At 44.4% G+C, this 26,170-nt stretch overlaps 1 protein-coding gene across 2 annotated transcripts in view; it reads left to right on the top strand.

The window, feature by feature from the left end:
* PALM2AKAP2 (PALM2-AKAP2 fusion) overlaps nt 1–26,170 on the top strand; it is a gene marked incomplete at its 5' end in the record, with an annotated part of 366,273 nt that overhangs the window by 231,450 nt on the left and 108,653 nt on the right. Inside the window, one exon of one of the 2 annotated variants that reach the window (NM_001204205.2) lies at nt 15,145–15,436. The exons of the other annotated variant lie outside the window; for it this stretch is intronic. Of the gene's footprint in view, nt 1–15,144; nt 15,437–26,170 lie in introns of those variants that run through there. 2 annotated transcript variants of the gene reach the window in all.

The following is a 26,170-nucleotide window of genomic DNA, read 5'->3' as shown; positions in this document are numbered from 1 at the left end:
CTTGGGAGAGTGCAACAAGACATATTCCCTGCCCCCCATGAGCTTACAGTCTAGAGGGGGGAGACAGACATCAATACAAGTAAATTACAGATATGTCTATAAGTGCTGTGGGGCTGGGGTGAGGGGGAGAGCAAAGGGAGCAAGTCAGGGCAATGTAGAAGGGAGTGGGAGATGAGGACTGGGGGGCTTAGTCTGGGAAAGCTTCTTGGAGGAGCTGGGCCTTCAGTAAGGCTTTGAAGTTGGGGAGAGTAACTAACTGTCGGATTTGAGGGAGGGAGGGTGCTCAGGATGTGGGCTAGGGGTCGACGATGAGATGGGTGACATCGAGGCTCAGAGAGAAGGTTAGTACTAGAACTGAGGGTGGTTTTATGGGATCACTAAGGCAAACACCCCACTAATTGTCGGAGTTCTTGTCTGGTATACAGGGCCACCCCTGTCTGCTGAGAGCCCAGTATGCTGGATCCCTGACCCGGAAGCATGTGTAACTCTTGCTCCCAGGGCCCCATCCTAATTCCATTGCCACTCTCTGCAATGGCCTCCTTCAGGCTGCATTGGTTTGATGTCCTAGATTTTACACCCCTGTCTCAGGTTCCTGGATCACAGATGTTGAAACGCTTTTCCAGGAGGTGCTTTAGATAGAGGAAAAATCCTCCAGGCGATGCTGCTCCAAAGTATCCAAGTGAATCTTTAGGGCTCAGTCATCCTGCTTCCCCAGGCAAGGGTGACTATCTGGTTGGGCTGGAAGTGGTTTCAGAGGGGTCTCTCGCAGCAGAATATATAGCCAGTAGTAACTCTCCCAGATGGCATGGTGATGGCTCCTTCTAGTAGATATCTTCTAGCCAGTCCTAGTCTGTTTGGGATGACTTCCTTTCCTTCCCACCGTAAAGTTCTGTTTAGACCCTTCTTTTTCCGGGACCACTACCCTCCGAGCAAGAGATCCACCACACGGTGTTTGGTCTCTGTATGGTGGCACTGACTCTTTCCCAAAGACCCTAGCGATAATAATAATTGTGGTTTTTAAGTGCTTACTCTGTGCCAAGCACCATACTAAGCGCTGTGGTGGATACCAGCAAATCAGGTTGAACACAGTCCCTGTCCCACTTGGGATTAAGTCTCGATCTCCATTTTACAGATGAGGGAACTGAGGCACAGAGAAGTTAAGTGACTTGCTCAAGGAATCGCAGCAGTCACTTGACAGAGTTGGGATTAGAACTCTTGACTCCCAGGACCATGCTGTATCCACTACAGCATGCTGCTTCTCATGCTGATAGCAGGAGGGTGGTATGTAAATTGGTAGGCGCTTTGCACACAATAAGCACTCAATAAATGATTGAAAGCTAAGGTAAAATAAACACTGAAATGAAGGCTAAGTTCAGTCACTAAGAACCCCCCCCCCAAAAAAAAACACCTTGGAAACCTTCTGTTACCTGATAAATGGTAGATATTAGGTTTAAGAATAGGAACAATAGCAACCTCTGAGCATAATGAATTGAAAGATGAACTTTGTTTCTAATCATCTGTGGCTAAGATATCCTAATGTTGGTACAATGTTTTTACATCTGTCCTTGCCTTAGGTCCTTTCAATCAGTCATATTTATAATAATAATTGTGGTATTTGTTAAGCCCTTACTCTGTGCCAGACACTGTACTAAGCGCTGCGGTGGATATAATCAAATTGGGTTAGACACAGTCCCTGTTCTACATGGGGCTCACAGTCTTAATCCCCATTTTACAGCTGAGGTAACCGAGGCACAGTGAAGTGACTCGCCCAAGTCCCACAGCAGAAAAGTGGCAGAGCTGAGATTAAAACTCAGGACTTTCTGATTCCTAGGCCCATGCGTGCTCTATCCACTAGTTCATGCTGCTTCTCTATTGAGTATTGTACTGAGCACTTGAGAGAAGACAAAATAAGAGTCGGTAGACATGTGCCCTGCCCAAAAGGAGCTTGCAGTCTAGGGAAGACTAGTTCAGGTGTTAATACTTGTTCAAAGTCTTAGCCTGAGCTTAATGTTGATTTAATTCAATTTTTTCCTATACTGATCAGCTTCAGAAATTAGAGTGATATTTCATTTTTATTGCAGAGTAGGAAAAAATGAACATATTATTCAGAAGTTGAATCTCATGTTTTTGCATGTGGAAGAACAAATTCCATCATTTTTATTCCTGTCAGGTATTGTCGTTTTATATTTAAAAATCCCACTGTTACTATAAACAAACAGCATAGATTTAGAGTGGGTAAATATTCAAATACAGAGATTTATCTTTTCCTTTATATATTTCAGATGAGGTTCTCCCCCCGCCCCTGGAAGAAAAATATCCTAAGATACGGAATGCATTTCAAACCTCATAAAATATATTCTTGAGTACAGAGGCGATTTTAGTCGGAGAGCATTTTTCATATAAAATTGATTCCATTTTCAGTGCAGCATTAAACCTATGCTCTCATGGATATTAAGGTCCCTTTAATTTTTTGACCTTTTCTTTTGAAACACCTTTACATCTTAAAACACTTTCATTCATTCAATCATATATTGAGCGCTTTACTGTGTGCAGAGCACTGTACTAAGCACTTAGAATGTACAATTTGGCATCAGATAAAGACAATCCCTGCCCAACAATGGGCTCACAGAGTAAAAGGGGGAGACAGACAGCAAAACAAAACAAGTAGACAGGCATCACAAAAGGTAGCTTATAAAACTAGTGAAAGTTTGTTACCTTTTGCAATTGAAGTAAGAAATTAAGTTGGGATGTCAATCATATATTTATTGGGTGCATACTTTGTGCAGAGCACTGTACTAAGCACTTGGGAAAGTACAATTAAAACACAGTTCCTGCCCACAATGAGTTTACAGTCTAGAGGGGACTATCCAGAGGGAGGGGTTGGGCAAGAAGAAGGTTTGTAATGGATCTACCATTTTCTTTTCCAAATATAGAAATGTACTGACTTGGTCCTCCATAAGCAGTATGAGATCCAGATTCTTTCTTGAGGGCTTTTGCTGGGAGCATTTCTATTGCCCTATGAACAAAGCAAACCCCAAAAAAACCCACACGTGTGTTGGAACCAAATTCCAATATGACTAAATGCTGAAACTATATGAGGTAGAGGTTTTAATGAAAGATGACTTAAGGAAGAAAGATAAGCACCACTGGGAATAAGTCGTGAATATTGAGAATAAATAATATGTGGCAGATCATTTTAGCTAGAATGGGGTAATTATAATAATAATATTAATGTTGGTATTTATTAAGCGCTTACTATGTGCAGAGCACTGTTCTAAGCACTGGGTTTACATACAGGGTAATCAAGTTGTCCCACGTGAGGCTCACAGTTAATCCCCATTTTACAGATGAAGTAACTGAGGCACAGAGAAGTTAAGTGACTTGCCCACAGTCACACAGCTGACAGGTAATTATGAAAACATAAGGCTATGTCCATGCTTTCTTATAGTAAAGACCAATTCCTAAATCTCTCCCAAAAAAGTTTTCCTTTCCTAAATTCCAGCAGCTATTTTATCTAAACTATGCACCCTGAAAAATTATTTTAATCAGTTATTAAAATACTTAAACAGTTATCAGTTATTTTAATCAGATGTGCACTTCTCATAATTTTGCCAGGAATGCTAATTCTGAGTGGGAGCTTTTTAGTAGTGAAAATGTGTTCCCGGTGAGAGTAATAAACACATTTCACATATACCCACTACAAACTCCACACTATGAACTGAAAAGTTGTTCTCCTAGGCAGCTGGTTCTGAGCAAATGTTTTAAGATGCTGAACAACAGTTAACTGTGAGGAAGATAGATGGCTCAATGACTGGTAGACCTAATTGACATAGCACTTTGCACTCCTGTGACCTTTACTTATACTTACATCTTACTATCCAATATACTGTCATCTGTGCCTCTATTTAATGGTTTGGTTATGTGTATGTTCTCTCTGAATTAGGTGACTCTCCGGTGTGAGTCAAAACCTCTCAAGTATGGCCTAGTGGAAAGAGCATGGGTCTGGGACAAGAGACTTCAATAGAAGAGGGGAAGCAGAGGATTGCCAAGGGAGTTGGGGGACCAGCAAGCTAGCAAACTCTCACAGGCAGCAGGGGTGCCCTGCTCTGATTAATGTCAGCCTCCCTGTCTGGACCGTAAGCTTGTTGTGGGCAGAGAATGTGTCTCTCAAGCACTTAATATAGTGCTCTGCACACATTAAGTGCTCAATAAATATGATTGATTGAACCCTCCTCAGCACAGCCAGGTGGGAAGACACTGGCCTCTTATCTGCAATTGGTTGTCCCTGCCTCCCAAAGTTGGGAAGGTGCCACAGAAGACCTGCTTGCACTAGAGGAGCACTGGCTCTGGGCAACAGGGAGAAAGCATGGGATAAGTGGGATCCCATCTGGGAACCAACATGCCAGAGCCTGGCACACTCCCCAGATGGGTATGAATCTCACAGTCTACGTGCAAAAGATTTGCTGCCTGGCTCAGGACTCCTCATTTTTGCCCTCCCCCCCGCCCTTTTCTTCTCTCTCCCTTCTCTCTCCTCCTCCCCATCACCCAGGCAACGGCAGTCTTATCAGAGGAGCCTGGGAAGCACTTGGCAACTTTACGTGGAGGAAGTTCTTGGGAGAACCAACCATGAAGCAAAATGGGGAGAGGGAGGGGATATACAGTGCAATAGAGTGATATCATAAGCAGCATCTCTATACAGCATGACATAAAATGCTGTGAGATGGAGGGGTGAATAAAGGGTGCAAATGCAAGGGCAACATAAGGAAATGAGCTTGGTCAGGGAAGGCCTCTTGGAAGAGATGTGGAGAAGCAGTATTGCCTAGTGGATAGAGCACAGGCCTGGTAGTCAGTGGTTCTAGTCCTGGCTCTGCCACTTGTCTGCTTTGTGTCCTAGGGCAAGTCACTTAATCTCTCTGTGCCTCACTTCCCTCATCTGTAAAATGGGGATTAAGACGGTAAGCTCTATAGGGGACAGGGGTTGTGTCCAACCCAATTATCTTGTATCTACCCCATTGCTTAGAACAGTGCCTGGTACGTAGTAAGTGCTTAACAAGTACCATAATTATACTAATTATTATTATTACTATTAGGTGATACCTGGTGGGGCGGAGGAAGTCCCCAAAAATGTAGCAGTCCCAGTCCCACAGGAAAGTTAATCCATCCCTGCCAGCTGTACTAGAGAAGTTTTTCTGGCATGCACCCAGGTCTTTCCTACATGGATTGGACCCCATTAGGCTTTATGCAGCGTAGACTTGACTTAGGGAAATGCTGCTATTTTATGTACAATACTGGGGGCTCACTTCACCAATCTAAGCCTGGAGCATTTTTCAAAGAGAACCATCTCGCTCCCTGGAATTCTCTTTGAAAGCCTTTTGAAAGCCATGGACTCAAGCTGAGGTGACAGCAAGGTCCCACAGCCCCTGTTTAAAATAGGATCAAAACAGCATGCCAGAGGAGTAACCTTTTGAGAGAGACAGAGGGAAAGAGACAAAAAAAAGATAGAATTCAGGTGAAAGTAAAAAAAAATAAAAATAAAAATAGCTTGATTGGTAAGTGGGCTTTGTAGAGTGGGAGGGCAATGTGACTGCTAAGCTTGGAAGACAGGATGTTCATCATTCACTCTCTGCTCATTTCCTCTAGCTATTGCTACTCAGACCCACCAGAAAGCTCCAGGGAATTATAATGTCTCTTCCTAAACCCCCTCAATGCCCTGCAACAATTGGCTGGAGGTAGGACAGCTCTGGGTTGGCTACCGTGTTGGTGAGAAGTGGCATAGCTTTGAGGAGAGCACAGGGCTGGGAGTCGGGAGACCTGGGTTCCAATCTGGCCCTGCTATTGGCCTGCTGTGTGGCAGTGGGCAAGTCACTTAATATCTCTGGACCTCACTTTCCTCATCTGTAAAATGGCAATTGTATGCTCTTCTGCTTGATTGTAAACTCCTTGAGGACAGGGATCATTTCCATCTCCTTTCTTGTACTCTTCCAAGAGCTTAGTACAGTGCTCTGCACACAATAAGCAACCAATATGTACCATTGATTTTTTTTATTTTTTATTTTTTTTCCATTATTTGTTATACACTTACTATGTCCTAGGCCCCGTATTCAGTGCAGGGGTAGGTACAAGCTAATCAGGTTGGACACAGTCCATGTCCCACATTAGGCTCACAGTCTTAATCCTTATTTTACAGATGAGGTAGCTGAGGCACCAAGGAGTTAAGTGACTTGCTCAAAGTCATGCAACTGACAAGTGGCAGAGTCAGAATTAGAACCCAAGTCGTTTTGAAGCCCTGGCCCATGCTCCTCCACTAAGCCACACTACTTCTCATTGATTGACATATCTGTTCTCCCTCCCCTTTAGGCTATGAACCCCTTGAGGGTCTGGGACTGTGTCCAACCTGATTATCTTGTTTCTACTCCAACACTTAGCACATTGCTTGGCACATAGATTGTGAGCACTCTAAGAGACAGAGACCATATCTAATACCCACCTGTGTATTCTTTTCCAGTCCTCAGTGCAGTGTTGCATGCAGCTAGTGTTTAATATGATTACTACTATGTAGTTAGTGCTTAAGAAATAGGATGATTATCATTATCGGGTGAGTTGGCATTGCCCAGGGTGGGCACAAGAGCTGGAGCTCAGGCCTGATTTTCCCTCTTCTTCATCCCAAATCAACCTCCGTATCTTTTCACATCCTACCCAGAGCCATGCCAGGCTTAATGCAGTACCCAGTGGTGCTGCGGGCACACTGCCGAGGCGGAAAAAGGGTCTGCTTTGTCATCACCACCTCACCAGGATTAGTGATTATACAGATATGACATTCCAGATGGCTTCGGGTTACTGTGGGAGAAAAAGAAATAGAGCTGAGAAGAGAGATTAGATGCTATTGGTGATGAAGTCCTACCCATGTGTGTAAGTGTGACCTAAAAGACTGACGGAGACCAACACTCTATTCTACCTTGTGTGTGTCTAAAGATGCTTCCTTGCGAACTGACAGATTTGTCCCATTCAGGGCCTGTTTCTCCTGGCATTCCAATTTTCACTTAGCCTCCACTAGAGGAGAGCAAGCGCTATTGCTGCTTGTCTGGATGACCTAGCCAACACCGTGCTGTTACACGGGTTAAGATGGTGCTTCACTGGGTCTTTCAATCACTTATTCTGCACTCCTGGTTTTCGTTAACCCCCTTCAGTGCATCATTCAGAAGGTCCTTGGGTATTCATTCAATCATATTTATTGAGTGCTTACTCTGTGCAGAGCCCTGTACTAAGCACTTGGAAAATACAATTCAGCAATAGAGAGAGACAATCCCTGCCCACACCGGTTTGGCTAGTAGGGTACCTGCTACTAGCCATTCTCCTCACACATCCTACCTAGTAATGCTGTGTTGGTGTGAGTTTTGTCTTAATGCTGATGGACTGATGGCATTTCAGCACCCCTTTATTGGTAACCTTGTCCTGCCGTTTGAGGCTGATATGGGCTTGTAGTTGTTGCTGGGCAAACTACTCATACCTGGACATGTCATCTGTAGAATGTCCATAAAGAAAGTTGAACCCAGTTTCAGCTTTTATAGACCTTCAGCTTATCAAGCTTGATGCCCTTTTGTCACCAAATTGTCTGCCAATTTCTCAAAGCCATATTGGCTTTTTCCATTCTGTGTTTGACTTTTGTCGGTCAATCATATTTATTGAGCGCTTACCGTGTACAGAGCACTGTACTAAGCACTTGGGAGAGTACAATATAACAATAAACAGACACATTCCCTGCCCACAACGAGCTTACAGTCTAGAGGAGCTTACAGATATGTACGTAAGTGCTTTGGGGCTGGGGGGACAGTGGTGAATAAATGGAGTATCTGTGGCTCACTGAAGAGTGTAATTATGCCTAGGTAGCAAAATTTGGTGATAACATTAGGTTCAATCAATAAGATTGATTGAATTCCCAATTTGCAGAAGAGGGAACTGAGGCACAGAGGAGTGAAGTGACTTGTCCAAGGTCACATGGCAGGAATGCGGTGGAGCTAGGATTAGAACCCAGGTCCTCTGACTTCAAGGTCCGTGCTCTTTCCGATAGACCACCCTGCTACTTAGTATTTGGGTAGACTATAAACTCTAGACTGTAAGCTCATTGTGGGCAGGAAATGTCTGTTACATGGTACTCTCCCAAGTGCTTAGTACCAGTGCTCTGCACATAGGGCTCAATAAATACAATTGATGGATTGGTAGACTTTACAGTCTACCTGAACTTCACAGGCATCCCTAGTCCTGCTCTTCCTGTCTTTATTCAGGTCCATTGATTTCAGTGAGATGTTTGCTTCTACAGAAGAAAGTAGTTGAGACTATAATGGGTGAAATTATTTGAAAAAGCAAGATTCCTCGCATAGTCATAGCACAGATTAAAATATAAAATGAGTAATTTGGAACTGAGCTAGATGTAAGCATTCATTAGTACTACTGGCTGGGACTGCCTGACTGGTAGATGCCTGAATTCATTAGAATTTAAACTATCAACATCTCCTTTTTTAATTTAAATATTACTGAAGGGGGCTTATGCTTCTGCCTGTAAATTAGAAGCATTTCATTCTACTCTGAGAGAAACACTCAGGGGAATTGGAAAATATTAATTGTTATGTTTTGTAAAATGACAGCAAATTTAAAGCTTTTAAAAAAAAACTTATCTAAGTACAAAATCATCTGCCGCCTCACTTAAAAGTGAATGACAGGTAAGCTTCTCAGTATATCAAAGGGAACACAGCATTTGGAAGCACACAAGGTTGAGAGGAGCAATTTTGCTTCGAAGAGCTTTGGCTTTTAATGGAAGCTAGAAGTAGTCCTGTAAATTCCAAGAATAATTTGTGTTTGTTTTTTAGCTCGGCGCCATTAGACATTTTTTGTGCCATATTTCAAGATTAGGTCTTTTTAGCTCTCTCCATTAGACATGTTTACTAAGTTGTTTAAATGCTTCAGTCGTTTCTCAAGTCAGCAAAGAAACAAGGGACACAGACCACCCAGTGTAAGAAGTACTGAGGGGCATCGGCACTTAGAAAAGGCAAACACAGGATAAGCAACACTTTGTTCAGACTTTACCTCTCTATCCCTCTCGCTTAGTCTCTTTATCTGTCCCTTCTCTTCCTGCTTTAATCCTCCTTTTTTCCCCTAAACAACTCTGTTCTCACCTTTCCTCCTCATTCACAACATTGTTCCCTCCCAGAGGGGAAACTGGCCAAAAGACAGGCAACAAAAGGTAGGGAAGGATAAACAACCACTCAAGAAAAAGTGCAAATAGGGGAGTCCACAAGGAATCAGTGTTAGGACTGGATTGGTTTAATGGCTTCCTAAATGATCTAGGAGAGGGAGTGTGTTTTGACAGACCACCAAGTTTGAAGATGAAACTAAGCTCTTCCAGGTGGCGAAATCAGTCCCAGACCCCCTGCTTTAGAAGTATTTGAGTTCTTACTCTGTGCAGAGCAGGGTACTAAATGCTTGGGAGAGTACAACAGAAGTAGAAGACATGAGGGAGAAGTAGCATGGCGTGGTGGATAAAGCACGGGCCAGGGAGTCAGAAGGTCATGGGTTCTAATCCCGGCTCTGCCACTTGTCTGCCGTGTGACCTTAGGCAAGTCGCTTCACTTCTCTGAGCCTGTTACCTCATCTGTAAAATGGGAATTGAGACTGTGAGCCCTAAGTGGGACAAGGACTGTGTCCAACCTGATTGGCTTGTATCCACCCGAGTGCTTAGTACACGCCTAGCACATAGCAAGCAGTTAAATACCAATATTATTATTATCCCTCCCTCAGGAAGTTTGCAATCTAACAGGGTAGACAGACACTAATTTAAAGTTGAGGAAGTATTTAAGTAGTTGATCTGTACAAAACGTTGTGGGAAGCAGCGTGGTGTAATGGGTAGAGCATGGGTATACAGGAAATATTTATTTTTTTAATTTTCCCTTTTTCCAATAGTTATCCATTCCTTTCTACATACCACAAAAACTCCTGACCTTTGATTTTTAAGGTCAGTTTGATCTGCTGCCTGGATCCTGTTCCTGAAACATCATTTTAGAATGTATCCATTTTTATTTTTATTTTTTTTAAAACTTTCACTCCTACCTAGTGTACATTCGTTAATTTGTGTTTGCCTGCCTCCCCCATTAGATTTAAAGCTTCTTGAGGGCAGGAACCATGGGGTTTTTTTTTAACTTCTGTTGTAGGATCCCCAAGCATCTAATACAGTGCTTTGCACACAATAGGCACTCCGTAATGCTGAGGTTGATGATGAGTGCTTAGTACACTGCTCTGCACTGCACACAGAAAGCACCAAATGAATACCACTGATTGATGATGAAGATGCAGGGGTGTTCCTATGGGGCATAATGACCTCACCCATTTCGCCAGGATCCCTGGTTTACCTGGAGAGAAAGTCCCTCTGCCCAGCCAGGAGACTGTGGACTTCGGGCAGAGTGGAGCTGTTTCACTTACAGTCCTGTTCTGTCCACCCTGAAGGCCACCATGCTTAACACTCACTAAGTGGCTTCTAGGATAGACAAAACATGACCGCAGGAAATGTCAAGCAATCCCAGTGAAATAAGAAGTCATGTCAACAGTTGATTAAACCAGTCATCAAATAATGCTATTGCATGCCAATTATTAGGTTAAGCAGCATTTGGTAGGCTGGTGATTTCACTCGTGATGCTTGGATATATCGATATTTAACTGTTCGATATCAGATTGGAGTAAGGTGATTAGATTTTCCTCAGTCTGAGGCAGGCAGGGGGAAGGCCACCAGTGGGTAGGGGCAGAGAAAGGAAAGTAGAAAAGAAAGGGAAAGGAGAGAAACCATATTAACAAAAAGTGCATGTTAAAAAAATAATTAGTGCATAAGGTTTCTTCCACTGCAGTAGTTGTTGAAATAGATGGGATGGAGTAGTTCTTGACTTCCTCTGAGGAGTATTCATTTGCTTGCTTAATTAATGCCAATTAAATGCACACCTTTCATAAGGAAAAAGGAAATTCAGAGCAGAATCTGGGTTACTTGCTATATTGCTTCTAATAATAAAATAAAACTTCCATTTGTAACTTTAAAATCTATTTTAACTTAGTAAAGCTTTTGAAAATAGGAAAAAGAATATCCCTAGAGAAATTGTAATGAAACTTTTAAAGTTGTGTGTAGGTTGCTTATTCTGTCTGTGAGTGAAGCACATTAATATTTCCTTCTTGCTGTCTTAAGAAAATTTTTTTCTTACTCCTATCCCCAGTGGAGCACATAAGACTAATAATGCATTCACAGCAGTCATCTTAAGTGGATACACAATTTTGTTAACGTTGTTGTATAAAATTTTTATGTGTGTACACTCATGTTAATTCTGGGTGAGGTTTCTACCCAATAGTACTAGTATTATCCCCACTGGACTCCAGCACTTAGGCATGAGCTTCTTTAGCCTTCCATCCATCAATCAGTCAATGGTATTTATTAAGTACTTACTGAGTGCAGAGCACTGTACTAAACACCTGGGAGAGTACATAAAACAGAATTGGTAGACACATTCCCTGGCCACAACAAGCCCTGGCTCTGGTATAGGAAGCAAGCTCTTCCAACAATTGATAGTATTTACTAAGTCCCTTCTGTGCAGAACACTGTACAAAGACTTGGGAGAGTGCAGTAAATGCAGGACACACAATTCCTGCCCCCAGGCATCGACAGTCAAAGGAAGACTGACCCATAAAATTTTACAAATGAGGAAGATGTGCTTAAATAACAGAGGATGCTAGTCAATGGTCATTAGACTTATTAAAATCACATCTTCTCCAGGAAGCCTTCTCTGACTGAGTTTTCATTCCCTCCACCTATTTTCCCTCCCTACTGTGTCACCTATGCACTTAATTCCACCCCATACAGTACTTATGTACACATTTTTATATTCTGATGCTTTCCCTACTTATTTTAGGTTCTGTCTCCTCGGCTAGACCATAAACTCCTTGAGAGCAAGGATCATGTCTACTCTATTGTACTTTTCCAAGCACTTAGTACAGAGCTGTGCACAGAGTAAGCAGTCAATGACTGAGCAAAATACACAAAAGTGTAATAATAATTATGGTATTTAGTGCTTACTATGTGCCAGGCACTGTACTAAATGCTGGGATGGATACAAGCAAATGGGGTTGGACACAGTCCCTGTCCCATGTGAGGCTCACAGTCTCAATCTCCAAGTTGATTAGGTGCCTTAAACCCAAAGAGCAGGAGTTTTTGCTTTATGTAGAGAGGAATAGGTAACTATTGGAGACTTTTGAGGAGTGGAAGGACTTGTACTGAACAGTGTTTTAGAAAAGTGATCCAGGTGGGAAAAGGGAGAAGCTGGGCAGGGAGATCAGGGAGGGGATGGATGCAGTAGTCTAGCTGGGATGTGATAAGTTCCTGGACCAGGGTAATAGTGGTTTTGATGGAGAGGGAAGAGCAGATCTAGGAAATATTGAGGAGATGGGGCGGGGGAGAAGCCAACAGGATTTAGCAATGCTGACTCTGAGAACTGAAAGAACAAGGAGTTGAGGATAATGCCAAGGGTGCAAGCAAGATGGGGACAGTGTTGATTTTGATGGAAAAGTTAAGTGGAGGAAAGATTTTCACGCTCTCTGGGCTCTGGATAAGAGTTGGGGGCACCTTGATAATGTCTCGCACTACTATGGTTGCCATGCTATCATTACAGCCCTGACAAGAAACCTTTTTTCATTCTTTCTTGGCAACTCACCATATTGCTCTTCTCACTCCTTAGCTCAGGCTTCAGTTTGAGGGTAGGGAAGGAGGGAAAACAGAACAGGTGGAGGGGTGAGAGACTCCCATCCTTAGAAGTCATGCCTCTTGGGTGCCTCTCCCTATCCAAAAACCCCAAAATGAAAAATTGGCCTCCATGTCTTTCTATTGTGCTTTTGCCTCTCAATGGGATTTCAAGGATTGGGCTAAGAGATTCAAGTGTTTTAAGGGGATGACTTTTATTGAGTGATGTTGACTGACTTAAAAGGATAAAAATCAGGATGGCTTGCTTTCTGATTGATCCCTGTAATAATCAAATAGTAAGTTTATGGAAGGCAGGTCTCAGGACCATGCTGTGCCATATTTGCACTCAGATATTGTTCCTACCTAACACTACCTGCTGCTCTTGTTTCTCCATTGAGAAGTCTCAGGTACCAAGAGAAACAGTGTAGAAAGAGCATGGGCCTGAGAATCCAAGGGCTTTTGTGGCATAGTGGATAGAGCACGGGCCTGGGAGTCAGAAGGTCAGGGGTTCTAATCCCAGCTCCACCACTTGTCTGCTGTGGCCTTGGGCAAGTCACTTCACTTCTCTGTGCCTCAGTTCCCTCATTGGTAAAATAGGGATTGAGACTGTGAGCCCCAGGTGGGACAGGGACTGTCTGGACTGATTGTACTAAGCATGACACACAAAAAGTGCTAAAATACCACAGTTATCAGTAGGCACTCTCTGCTCATATTTTAGGCAGGGCCCTGATCCCCCAAGCTCCTCTCTTTCCAACAGGGTAAGGGATTGTTGGTAAAAGTGGGTTAAAGCAAGTGCATGTCTTAGAGTTAGCAGTGGAGTTGTTGGAAACAGTTGACTAGCAGTGAGAGGAATGATGAAGTAAGCCATCTATCCCACACTTGACAGAACCATCCAGCTTGAGATGTTTCAGACTGTGGCTTTCCCTGCTTCCCTTCTATTACCACTGGTAAACCCACAGTTAAATGAAATCATAACACGTAAAGCAAGCTCCATACAGTCTCCTGCTTGCTTCCAACCTCATTTGTCTGGGTAGGATTGATTTCTAAAATCCACCTTCATTTGGGTCCAGAAAAAATATTAAATGACCCTAGTGACGGAGTCAGAAATCCCTCTTCATTTGGGTGACAATTATTCATTTCCATTGTCGGAAAATCATATCTTTAGTTTGCTCGATTCTCAGAGGTCCTTGGTAAACCAATAGATCCCAGGATTAACTAAGGGGCTGCTGTGGGCCAAGTATCAGCTACACAGTTCGGGGCATCACAAAGGAAGGTCCTAGCCAGAGTCGTGCGGATGGAGCAACTCCAGCAGCTGTCACACGGGGTCTAGGGTCTCAGTGAAGAACGTTCAAGGTGCAGTTGATCCTTCTGCTGTAACGAGGGAATATAATAGGGGCAGATGTTGGAGGGCAGGTGTTGAATCCTCATTTTACAGATGAGAAAACCCAGGCCCAGAGAACTTCAGTCACTTGCCCAAGGTCACACAGCAGATAAATGGCAAAGCCAGGAATAGAACCTAGGTCTCTTAACTCCTGGGAACCGTATCTCTCGGAGCAAGGGCAACCATATCCAGGACCAAATCGAAGCTCTGTTTGTACCAGGGTAGTGAAAGCTGCCCCCCCCCCCCCCAACCAGTTTGCTCATACTGGGTTCCCCAGAGTACAGATGCATTCAATCGTATTTATTGAGCACTTTCTGTTTGCAGACCATGGTAAAGCACGTGGGAAAGCACAGCACAATAAACAGTTGTTCCCTACCCACAACGAGCTTACAGTCTAGAGGGTGGGGGAGCCGGACATCAATACAAGTAAATAAAATTAGATATGTACATAAGTGCTGTGGGGCTGGGAGGGTGGGGAAGCCCTCTCTATTATAACGGTTGGGCTAATTTTAGCCTAGAGGAGCAACTGCCCTGGGAGTTGGGGGGTGTCCAGACGGTCCCAGCAAGCCCTCGAGTTGTGGGAGGGGAGGCTGAGGGAAGTGGAACCGTGTGTCCCAACGGTTACCCCAGGAATGCGACCCCGGCTGTTAAGAGAGCAGCTGCCAAATATCTCACCCATTCGGGATTGATTGCAAACGAATCCCCTCGCTACCCTCCACCCCAGGCAGGCTGAGACCCCTGTATTCTTGTGCGATGTGGCTCTTAGGGTGGCAGCGACATCCAGGTAGGGTGGAGGAGGATCCGTGGCGACGAAATGCCAGTCCCCTGCAGCTTTTTTGGGGGGGAGGAGGGGGGTTCTTTTCGGGTGCGCGCACACACAGGCATATATACACTCTCACCACTCTTCCCCCACCCCATCGGGATGAGGGAGGAAACTCCAGGCGACGCCCCTTCATTCATTCATTTCTTTATCGTTCACTAGCGGCGGAAGAGGAAGAGGAGGAAGGGTCCCGGGAGGAGGAGGCGAGCAGAGAGAGGGGAGGAGGGAAGGACGCGGTTCCCGCGGAGCTCAATGTCATCCAAGTCGGCTGGGACGCGGCATCCGGGGCGCTACAGTTGACTCAAAACTGTTCCCCCCAGTGGAGGCAGAAGTGGGGGGCGGGTAGAGGGAAGGGGGGAAAGAGTGTGAGCTGCAGCAGCAGATGCAGGAGCAGCAGCTGCAGCAGCAGGGGAGGTGAACCAGCTGCAGGCTGTGCTGCTGCTCCTCGACCACCGGCGCAGCGCAGAGCGCAGCGGTAAGTCGGTCCGCATTGGCGCCCTCCCCCCCTTTTTTTCTTTCCCCTGCCCGGCAGTCACCCCTAAATGGGGAAAGGTTTTTCGGGAGAGTACACGGAGCCTTTATGGCGCTTTGTTTCAGGGCCCGGGGTTGGGCTGGGCGCGAAGGAGGAGGAAAGTCCCGGGGCTGGAAGTGCTGGTTGTCCTCCAGGAGAGCCGGGGTTACGAGAGTCATCCAATTGTATTTATTGAGCGCTTACTGGGTGCTAAGCGCTTGGGCACTGTACGAGATTTCGGAGGTGCCTTTTTGGGCGGGGGGGAAAGGGGTGGAGATGCAGGGTGGAGGGGCAGTCTAAGGACACTGTCATGCAATATCCTGCAGAGGTCGAAAGAATTGTGTGTGTGTGTGTGTGTGTGTGCGCGCGGAAACATACATGCGGGGGGTGAGGTCTGGGAACCCCATGGATTTGTGGCTGACATTGCTAGGAAGGAGTTAGCCTGATTTCGAGTTTTCCTGCTCCCAAGTGTTATTTATAGACAATTTAATCTTCTGCATAGTTCGACTTGAAAGTTAGTCCACAGATTGTTCGTTGGAATCAGCCCATTTGGGGAAAAAAAACCCCAAACCCTAAAGGATAGACATGAAGTATGGTCAGGAAGCGGGGAGAGGGAGAAGTGGGGGACTTATTAAGAACGGTGCAGTAGTTGAAGGCACCAGGCTGTTAGTAGTTGGGATTTCATAGACCTTGGGTGGAGAATTATGGAGTAAGGGAATTGAGGGGGGAATGGGAGTTTGTTGGGGGGGTTTCAATTGCGGGTCTGTGGGAACAGGGCCAGAGGAAATCCTGGGATGGGAGACCGAATGGGAAGGGAAGAGGGACTTCAGCTTAACGTGCTCGTTTTGGTAAGGCGCCCCGAAAGCGAGCGAGGCAGGGGTATCAGATCCAGAGAACGTGGGGCTGCAGGAAAGTTGCTCCTGTGCATGATCGGTCCTGATCCCCCAAAGCTGCAGCTGAGTGGTGCCTTGCCTTGGGGGTGCAGAAGGGCAGATCTGCTCATGATGTGACTTGGAGCAAATCAGCAGTCGGGGGGGAGGGAGGGGGTGAGGATAGGCCCTGCATGACTATGAAGGTAAGAAAGGAAATGATACTGAGAGAGGAATTGGGTGGAGAGAGAGAGGAGCAGAGCCGGAGAAGGCCAGGAAAGAGATTGGGAAAAGAGAGGGAATGCCGAGGTGGGGTTTAGGGAGAATTGAAAGTTAAATGAAGAGACGATCGATGGGAAACTGCCGAATGAAGGGAGGCTGAGAGCTCGGGAGGGTATTAGGGGAATTGATTTTTATTGCGGTTACAAGACTCAAAGTGAGAAAAAAACAGGCCAGTGCCTGAATTGGCAAAACCAAATGCTTAGTTTAGGGAGAAGGGAAATGCAAGCTAGGAGTAGGAACTCAGGTTTAGTTACTGAAACCCCCACTCTGGGAGAATCTTAAACATTACATTACACCAGTTTGCACTGGCGCATTGCACAGCTGATGCTCCCTGCACTGTCAGCTTTTTTTCCCCCAGAGATACAGTAATAAATTGGGAGTTGGTTACTGAAGCCTATACTGCTTGGTTTTTGTGTGTGTGTGTGTATTTTACTTGTACAGCATCCATTCAGATCACACACCTCCAGTTCTGGTGAAGTGCGTATTGTGTACCAGGGCTTTGGATTGTGGGTTTTTTTTTGTTTTTTTGGTACAAAGGATTTTTCTTGTTTTGAAAGAGGCAGAATATCATACCTTCTCTCTGTGGTTTAAAGCCCTGAAATAGTAAGTTATGTTAGCTTTTGTTTTCTATTCTCACAATTTATTTAAATTTGAAAAGGTGCTTCATACGCATGGTGTTTTAAATACGATGTGCCTGAGAATTCATTGTCAGTCTTATAATGACTTCTGCTGAGAAGCATTTCACTTGTTAAATGGACTGGCAGACTATCATTTCAAATGCACAGGTATTAACATTGGTCCCAGGACTGCATAAAATATAGAGAGGCTCAGCTGTAACCATTCTAATTATAAATCCGTTTGCTTCTACTTCATTTTTGTTGCATTTTTTTAACTGTTCCCATTTTTTGTAACGGCTTCCAGAATTTTAGTTAAACTTTTATAAATTAAACTGTGGTTTTCTAAAATGTATAAACAATTTTTTAAATGTAAAAATACTTTGAAAGGACTTGTCCCTACCAGTGATTTTTTTTGTTTTCAAAATATGTGGCATTGTGAAAACCACAGCCTTTATAAAACATTTGTGACTCATTAGCTCAATGTCCCCCATTATGACTATTTGCCATTTCCTTAAGGGCATTTTCATTTATGAGTGGGGGCTTTTAGAGTTACATACATCTTGCAACTATTTGGGTTGCAGTTACACAATCATCAGTTAGAATGAAAAAGAAATATGAAGTTTGTGATAAATCACTGAATCACTTATCAAGCTCCAGTAGTTGTACAGTGGTAATGTTACTAGATTGCTCTCCAAACAAATCAAATTCATTTGTGATTATGATGATTCACCTAGCGAGGTGAGACCAGTTGTGGTACCCAACATTTTGAGAGGGGGCACCCATTATCTCATTCCTCAGGCATGTATCAGTTGGGACTATGAGTTTTGTGCGGAGGGTTCTTGTAAGTAGGCAGAATTTATTTCATTTTCCCAAATGGCTTCTAGTGACTCAACAGCCTTGGAAATTCCAGGAAATGAGGAGCAATATTCTGCTTCTCTCTCCTTTTTTTTTTTAAGACCTGTTCTCCCTCCTTCTTAGTCTGTGAGCCCCACGTGGAACAGGGACTGTCATTCATTGTCATATTTATTGAGTGCTTACTATGTGCAGAGCACTGTACTAAGTGCTTGGAAAGTACAATTCAGCAGTAGAGACAATCCCTGCCCTCACCGGGCTTACAGTCTACATGGGGGGAGACAGCCATCAAAACAAGTAAATAGGCATCAATATAAATAAATAGATTTATACACATCAAAACAAGTAAACCCCTATCTATATAAATAGAATTATAGATATGTACACATATACCAGTGCCGTGGGGCGGGGAGAGCAAAGGGAGAGAGTTGGGGTGACAGGGGAGGGGGACCTGAAGAAAAGGAGGGCTTAGTCTGGGAAGGCCTCTTGGAGGAGGTGATCCCAGTAGGGCTTTGAAGGGGGAAGTGTGATTGGCAGATTTGAGGAGTGAGGGCATTCCAGGACAGAGGTAGGACATGGGCCAGGGGTTGACGGCGGGACAGGCAAGAACGAGGCACAGAGAGAAGGTTTGCATCAGGGGAGTGGAGGGTACAGGCTGGGATGTGGAAGGAGAGAAGGGAGGTGAGGTAAGAGGGGGCAAGGTGATGGAGAGCTCTGAAGCCAATAGTGAGGAGTTTTTGCTTGATACGGAGGTTGATAGGAAACCACTGGAGATTTTTGAGGAGTGGGGTGACTTGCCCAGAATGTTTCTGTAGAAAGATAATTTGGGCAGCAGAGTGAAGTATGGCCTGAAGTGGGGAGAAACAAGAGGTTGGGAGGTCAGAAAGAAAGCTGATGCAGTAATCCAGTTGGGATAGGGGATGAATGATTGTACTAATAATAGTAATGTTGGTATTTGTTAAGTGCTTACTATGTGCAGAGCACTGTTCTAAGCGCTGAGGTAGATACAGGGTAATCAGGTTGTCCCACGTGAGGCTCACAGTTAATCCCCATTTTACAGATGAGGTAACTGAGGCACCGAGAAGTTAAGTGACTTGCCCATAGTCACACAGCTGACAAGTTGCAGAGCTGGGATTCGAACCCATGACCTCTGACTCCCAAGCCCGGGCTCTTTCCACTGAGCCACACTGCATGGTAGCGGCTTAGATGGAGAGGAAAGGGCGGATCTTGGTGATGTGGCAGGCTTTGGTGACGGATTGGATATGTGGGGTGAATGAGAGAGTGGAATCAAGGATGATACCAAGGTTGCAGGCTTGTGAGATGGGAAAGATGGTCGTGCCATCCACAGTGTTGGGAAAGTCAGGGAGAGGACAGGGTTTGGGAGGGAAGATAAGGAGCTCTGTCTTGAACATGTTGAGTTTTAGGTGACAGGAAGACATCCACATAGGGATGTCCTGAATGCAGGAGGAGATGCAATCCTGGAGGGAGGGAGAGAGAACAGGGGAGGAGATATAGATTTGGGTGTCATCCTCATAGAGAGAGCGAATGAGTTCACCAAGGTAGTGAGTGTAGATGGAGAATAGAAGGGGACCAAGAACTGACTCTTGAGGAACCCCTAGTTAGGGGATGGGAGGGGGTGGAGGAACCCACGAAGGAGACTGAGAATGAACATCATCCAAGGCCAGAGAGCTAAGAAGAGAACCAGAAGAGGATTGAATCAGTAAAGCTAAGGTTGGATACCAGTGTTGAAGAGAAGGGGGTGGTCTACAGCGTCAAAGGCAGCTGGGAGGTCAAGGAGGAACCCTAGGGCTTAGTACTGTATTTGACAAGTAGGTGTTTAACAGTTACCACAAATATTGTTGTTATCAACTAATGGAGCTCAGCTTTTTTTAGACACTTGTCACATTTATCACATTTGTCACATGCAGGTTCCTAAATGGCTGTGGCTCTTTTTCTCAATTCCAACTCTTTCTCCCCTCGCCCCCAACCTCTTGGCCTAGAGCTCAACTGATTGTTTCCAATAGATCCAAAACTAAAGAAGCATCAGTTTATAAAGCCTCCCGATACATTAATGCTGTTCATATGCTTCACTGAATTTTTTGAAGCCCTTGGTGGCCCAAACAAGAACATTATTTAGAAGCTTCAGAATTTGCTCTGAAGGATATGATGAGGTCTCTTTTCATTCTTAATCTAGCTTCGGTGGAAATGCCATACAAATATTGAGGTTAGACTAGATCCTGATGTAGATTCCAGGAGGTTCTGCCATTTATCCTTGAGAAATCAGATTTCAGGTTCCCTGTGTCTTCCTAAAATTTCACCCCAGGAATCCGATGCTGCAATTTACAATGTAAAGCAGTGGGTTAACTCATCATTCAGATATTGCATTTGCTGCTAGCTTTGCCAAAAAATAATATGCCATATCTTTCTTTACATTGGGAATTCTGTAGTACCTATTTTTTTGCCACTTTCACAGCAATTTTGGCTTTCTGATGTCAGTACCTTGCAGGTAACTGAGTCTTGATTGGACTGAGCAGAATTCAACATTTTCAAGAAAAATTCTGTTCAGTCTTGCTAGTGCCAATATTTTGAAAGTGAAATTTGTTTGTTCTTGCTATCTATAATGGCAGGCTGTTTACTGTGTGATTCTAACACTAGCGATTTGCCAATTGTACATATTGTTTTTGAGAAGCAGCGTGGCTCAGTGGAAAGAGCAAGGGCTTTGGAGTCAGAGGTCCATGGGTTCGAATCCCGGCTCGGCACTTGTCAGCTGTGTGACTTTGGGCAAGTCACTTAACTTCTCGGTGCCTCAGTTACCTCATCTGCAAAATGGGGATGAAGACTGTGAGCCCCACGTGGGACAACCTGATTCCCCTGTGTCTACCCCAGCGCTTAGAACAGTGCTTGGCACATAGTAAGCGCTTAACAAATACCAACATTATTATTATTATTATTATTGTTTTTAGTCAAAGAACGTTGTTGCAGTTTGACTATTTTTGAGCTTTTTACATCTTGTGATGCTGAACAAAAGTGAGGAAGCCATTCATGCAGGCTAAATAGAAATGAGTATAATAGAGGTAGAAGTGCTTCAGTGGCCTAGAAAAGCAAGTCATAGAGGAGCAGCGTGGCGCAGTGGAAAGAGCACGGGCTTTGGAGTCAGGGCTCATGAGTTCAAAACCCAGCTCTGCCACTTAGCTGTGTGACTCTGGGCAAGTCACTTAACTTCTCTGTGCCTCAGTTCCCTCATCTGTAAAATGGGGATTAAGACTGTGAGCCCCACGTGGGACAACCTGATTCCCCTGTGTTTACCCCAGCGCTTAGAACAGTGCTCTGCACATAGTAAGCGCTTAACAAATACCAACATTATTATTATTATTATATTTATTTCAGATTTACTCTTTCGTTCCGTGCTGCTGCTTCTATATGTTTTCTTAAGCTTGGCCAAACCGTTCGGCCTGCTTTGCAGTGGTTTCTAGCTGCTCTTGTTAGCTTTTAAATGTTCAACTTCCATAGGCTGTAGGCTCTCAGTACACACTCAGCTTGCAACCCTCAGTTATATTTTTATACACCCCAGAACTTTAACCCCATACTTCTAGTCCCCACTCTCTTAAGGCACTGAACCTAAGGCTGTCATGTTTTCTGTAAAAAAGTGTGTCGGCTTACTTAAAAGAACGATGCGGGGATGGCAAGAATAGAGAGGATTTTAGCATTTGTTTTTTTGTTTTTGTTTTTCAAGTGTACCAGGAAATTACTGCTTTGGAGAACAGAGCAACAAAGAACCCCTGCTGAGCTGGAAAGCTTTAGGAGGGGGAAAGGGAACCTGCATACAATGGACCATGTACCACATTTGCATCCTTTATAACCTGGGAATTGACTGCAGCTGGGTGTTTCTATTACAATGACCAGCTGAGTCTTGAACTTAACACTTCATTCAAGTGGGGGAGGGGCAAATGAAAAATTTTCCTGCTGGTATTGTTTGGCTGGAGGGAGCTTTGCTCATGGTTTGTTTGACTCCAGGGCTTCACATTTCAATGGAGTTTCTTCAGACTGGAATTATATAGAAAGTACATTTTTTTTTTACAATAATCCTGATAGGATCCTTGCCATTTAGGTCAAAAAAAAAAAGAGAATCAACAACAAACTCTTCCCCTCTGCCCCCACCCAGAAATGTGTGTTATGAATATGTGTGCACCTCTCTCATCATTATCCTGTCTCCTGTCCTTTACCTATGCAAGGTCAGAGATCCCCACAGAGATTCTTGGCCCCTGTTGCAAATCCAGAGCCCCACATCCCGGCTTCTGACATTGTGTGCAATGATAATTTAGCACTGGTAGCAGGCACATTCTCTTTTTGTTTCTCCACGCAGGGGAAAGGATGTGGGCACATGCCTATTACTGGTCCCAATTTGTAATTGAACCTGGTGCTAGATTAGAGAGCTTGGCATAGGTGCAAGTCTTTCATTGTGACAGTGGGGAATGGGAAAGGGGACAGAGATTTTACAGGGAATCAGGACTTAATGGTGGAGAGGGGCAAGTTTTCAAAGGCCAGCAAGACTGAAAGCCATCATTTTGGGCGTATTCTACCTGGATTGGGAACTCAGATTTTGTCAGAGACCTGGGAGGAGAAAAACTTGAGTCCAGCCCAAAAAGTTGTGGGATCTGTCACCCCAATCATCTAGTAGTCACAGTATTTATTAAGGGTTTTCTGTGTGCAGAGCACTGTACAAAGTCCTGGGAAAGACTACAAGTGAGAATTAGACCCCATCCCTGTCCCTTAACAATCTAATAATAAAAAAAGTGGACAGAGGGATTGGTGACAGTCACGTAGGGAGAGATGAAACAAAAGCACCAAGACTAACATAAAGACAAAAACAGAGGACTGTGGCTAGAGGAGCCGATTTCAGGCACAACCACGGCCATGGCGGCAGCTGCCACAGCCTCCCTGAGGTTGGCTACTGTGCTCTGTCCCGCTGGGGAGGGACAGGACGGGTCGGGATGGGGGTTCCATTGGGACATGAAGGAGAACTAAGGTTGGGTCCCAGGGAAGCAATAGGGTACTCTGCCAGAGGGGGAAGCCAAGGGCCCTGAGAACCGTGATGTGTAGGGAGGTGGAGTGGCAGATGAGGGAACTGAGGCACAGAGAAGTGAAGTGACTTGCCCAAAGTCACACAGCTGACAAGTGGCGGAGCTGGGATTAGAACCCATGACCTCTGACTTCCAAGCCCATGTTCTTTTCCACTAAGCCACGCTGCTTCTCTGCACGTTACCTAGCTTTTCATACCAACCACACAGCAAATGAAGAGTCATATGTGGCTTATGAGCCAGTTTGGCTATCCCTGGTTTATGCTCTTACAAAGTGAATTAAAACCAAGAATTTGTGAGTTCTGTGTTATCTTAAGACTGCCATGGTATGGCAAATTACTATTCCACATTAGTTCCCTCTGTCTTGGCAAATGATGTCATGAGGTCATTTTCTTCTAAATGGAATGCTGTTTTGCAAAGTTCAAGTACTGTTAGAAAAGGGATGGACTATATTAGGAATGTAGATTATACACTTAGAAAATAAATTCAGTGGCTGGACTTTTTTTTCCTTTCAGGACAAGTTGAATCAGTTAAATGTAGCATTGAGGCAAAAGAGGGGAGTGGGTGGGCATGGCTTTATAAAATCACAGTGTGTATATTGTTTGAAAATATTCTTTTCATCAGATGTTTAATTTTAAAAACAATAGCCAGGCATCAAAAAGGATGATGGATGCTATATGGTGACAAGCCTAAAGGATGCCAGTTTCTTTGCATTATGGATACTGGCCATGGATCTTTAAAATGCCATAGTGTAGCCATGTAGATACTTAGCCATTTGGTACAAGGCAACTCTGAGGTCCAGATTGGAATTTAGAGAAGCCTTAAGAATTCCCCAGCAGGGACTGGGATCTCCATTCCCATCTCTGTCAAGTCAGGTTAGGAGCAAACATTCTCCTCTGTTGAGTCCCTGAAAAAAAGGAGGGAAGCTGAATGAAAAGAGACAGGTTGGCCTGTTGGAAAGAGCATGGGCCTGGGGGTCAGAGGACTTGGGTTCTAATATCGGTTCTGCTATTTGTCTGCTGGGTGACCTTGAGCAAGACACTTAACTTCTCTGGGCCTCAGTTTCCTTATTTGTAAAATGGGAATTTAATATCTCTTCTATCTTACTTAGACTCTGAGCCCCATGTGGGACAGGGACTGTGTCCAGCCTGATTCATATATATCTACCTTCAGCACTTTTTTAGAATGGTACTTGACAAATAGTATATGCTTAACAAATACCCTAATAACAACAGTGGGAAGAGAGGGAAGAGTTAAGAAGAGGAGCCAGAGATGGGACGAAGAAAAATTGCATCCTTCTCTAGGAACTCTGCAAAATTACACTTCATTTAATCCTAGAGACAAAAGTGTCCCTCAGACATCCTACTGACTGTGCCTCAGAGGAAAGAATGAACACTGGGGAAGGGAGGGGAGAGACAAGGAAGAGGTTACCTGGCTACTGGATAGAGGGGGTGTGGGGAAGTTTTCTTGGGGGGGGGGAAGGCACAAAATTCTCAGTTGTTCATATACAAAGGATGAGCAGTAGATATAGTAGATGAGTAGTAGATAGAGAGTAGATGAGTAGTAGATAGAGCATGGGCTTGGGAGTCAGAAGGACCTGGTTCCTAATCTGGCTCCACCATTCATTCAGTAGTATTTATTGAGTGCTTACTGTGTGCAGAGCACTGTACTAAGTACTTGGAAAGTAAAATTCAAAAATAGAGACAATCCCTGCCCACAACGGGCTTACAGTCTAAAAGGGGGGAGACAGACATCAAAACAAGTAAACAGGCATCAATATAAATAAATAGAATTATAATATATCAATATAGATATAATATTAGAATTATAGATCTATACACATCAAATCATGTGTCTGCTGTGTGACCTTGGGCAAGTCAACTTCTCTGGGCCTCAGCTACCTCATCTGTAAAATGGGGATTAAGAGTGTGAGCCCCATGGGGGGACAGGGACTGTGTCCAACCTGATGATCTACCCCAGCACTTAGAACAGTGCTCTGAACATAATGTTGGCATTTGTTAAGCGCTTACTATGTGCAGAGCACTGTTCTAAGCGCTGGGGTAGATACAGGGGAATGAGGTTGTCCCACGTGAGGCTCCCAGTCTTCATCCCCATTTTACAGATGAGGGAACTGGGGCCCAGAGAAGTGAAGTGACTTGCCCACAGTCACACAGCTGACAAGGGGCAAGTTGGGATAAACACTTAAGTATGATGATTATTATTCCATATTTAGTGGTTTTCATATTTCTCTTTGTGATCTCTGAACATTTTCATTACCACCTACCCCCTCATCACTCTTCCCTTTCCCTCATCTCCCACAGCCCCCCCATCCGAAAAAGCCCCCCCAAAACTAAAGTGATCTTAAAGGGGAAAAAGAAGGATCCTGGAGATAGATTGGCATTATCTGTTCAAAAGTCCCGGAATCCTGCTGCCACCACCAAACAGCTTTTCAAAGCACTGCCCTACCAGTCGTCTTCTTTCTGTGTTAGGTTGCAATTCAGCATCTCATCCCCTCCATCCCATACCCTCAGGGGATCCTGACCTCTTGTTGTAGAGACACCACTTTTCAACTTGCTTTCATGCTTTTGAAACTCAAAATGGTAGTCAGTGGAATTTCAATAAAGTTGGACTTGAGTTGGATTCAGGTTGAGGGAATAGGTCCTGTGGATGAAATGATGTGGAGAGAGATTGAGAGAAGCAGTGACATCACCAGCAGCAACCGGAAAATTGCTTTCAATTCCTGCTCCTGGCTTTTGGTACCAACTGTGCTTTGTCCATTCTTCCCTGTGGGTCTAAATGTATGTTTCTCTCTGTCCGTTTCTTCTTTTTGGAGCTATTTCTTCCTCAGCCTTCCAGCGGATTATTGGCCTCACATCGTGGACGCGCCACTGCCATGCTGGGCACAATATTTGTCCCTGCTCTTAAATAGCTGTAAAATGGCTGCATATCCTTCATGAACTGGAACTCAGAATTCAGTAACTGGAAAGATGGTACAGTTAA

The sequence above is a fragment of the Ornithorhynchus anatinus genome, chromosome X3 (genome assembly GCF_004115215.2).
Source record: "Ornithorhynchus anatinus isolate Pmale09 chromosome X3, mOrnAna1.pri.v4, whole genome shotgun sequence".
In the NCBI taxonomy this organism is placed as follows: domain Eukaryota; kingdom Metazoa; phylum Chordata; class Mammalia; order Monotremata; family Ornithorhynchidae; genus Ornithorhynchus; species Ornithorhynchus anatinus.
Note: the sequence above shows the minus strand (reverse complement) of the source record. Positions and strands in the feature narration are given on the sequence as shown.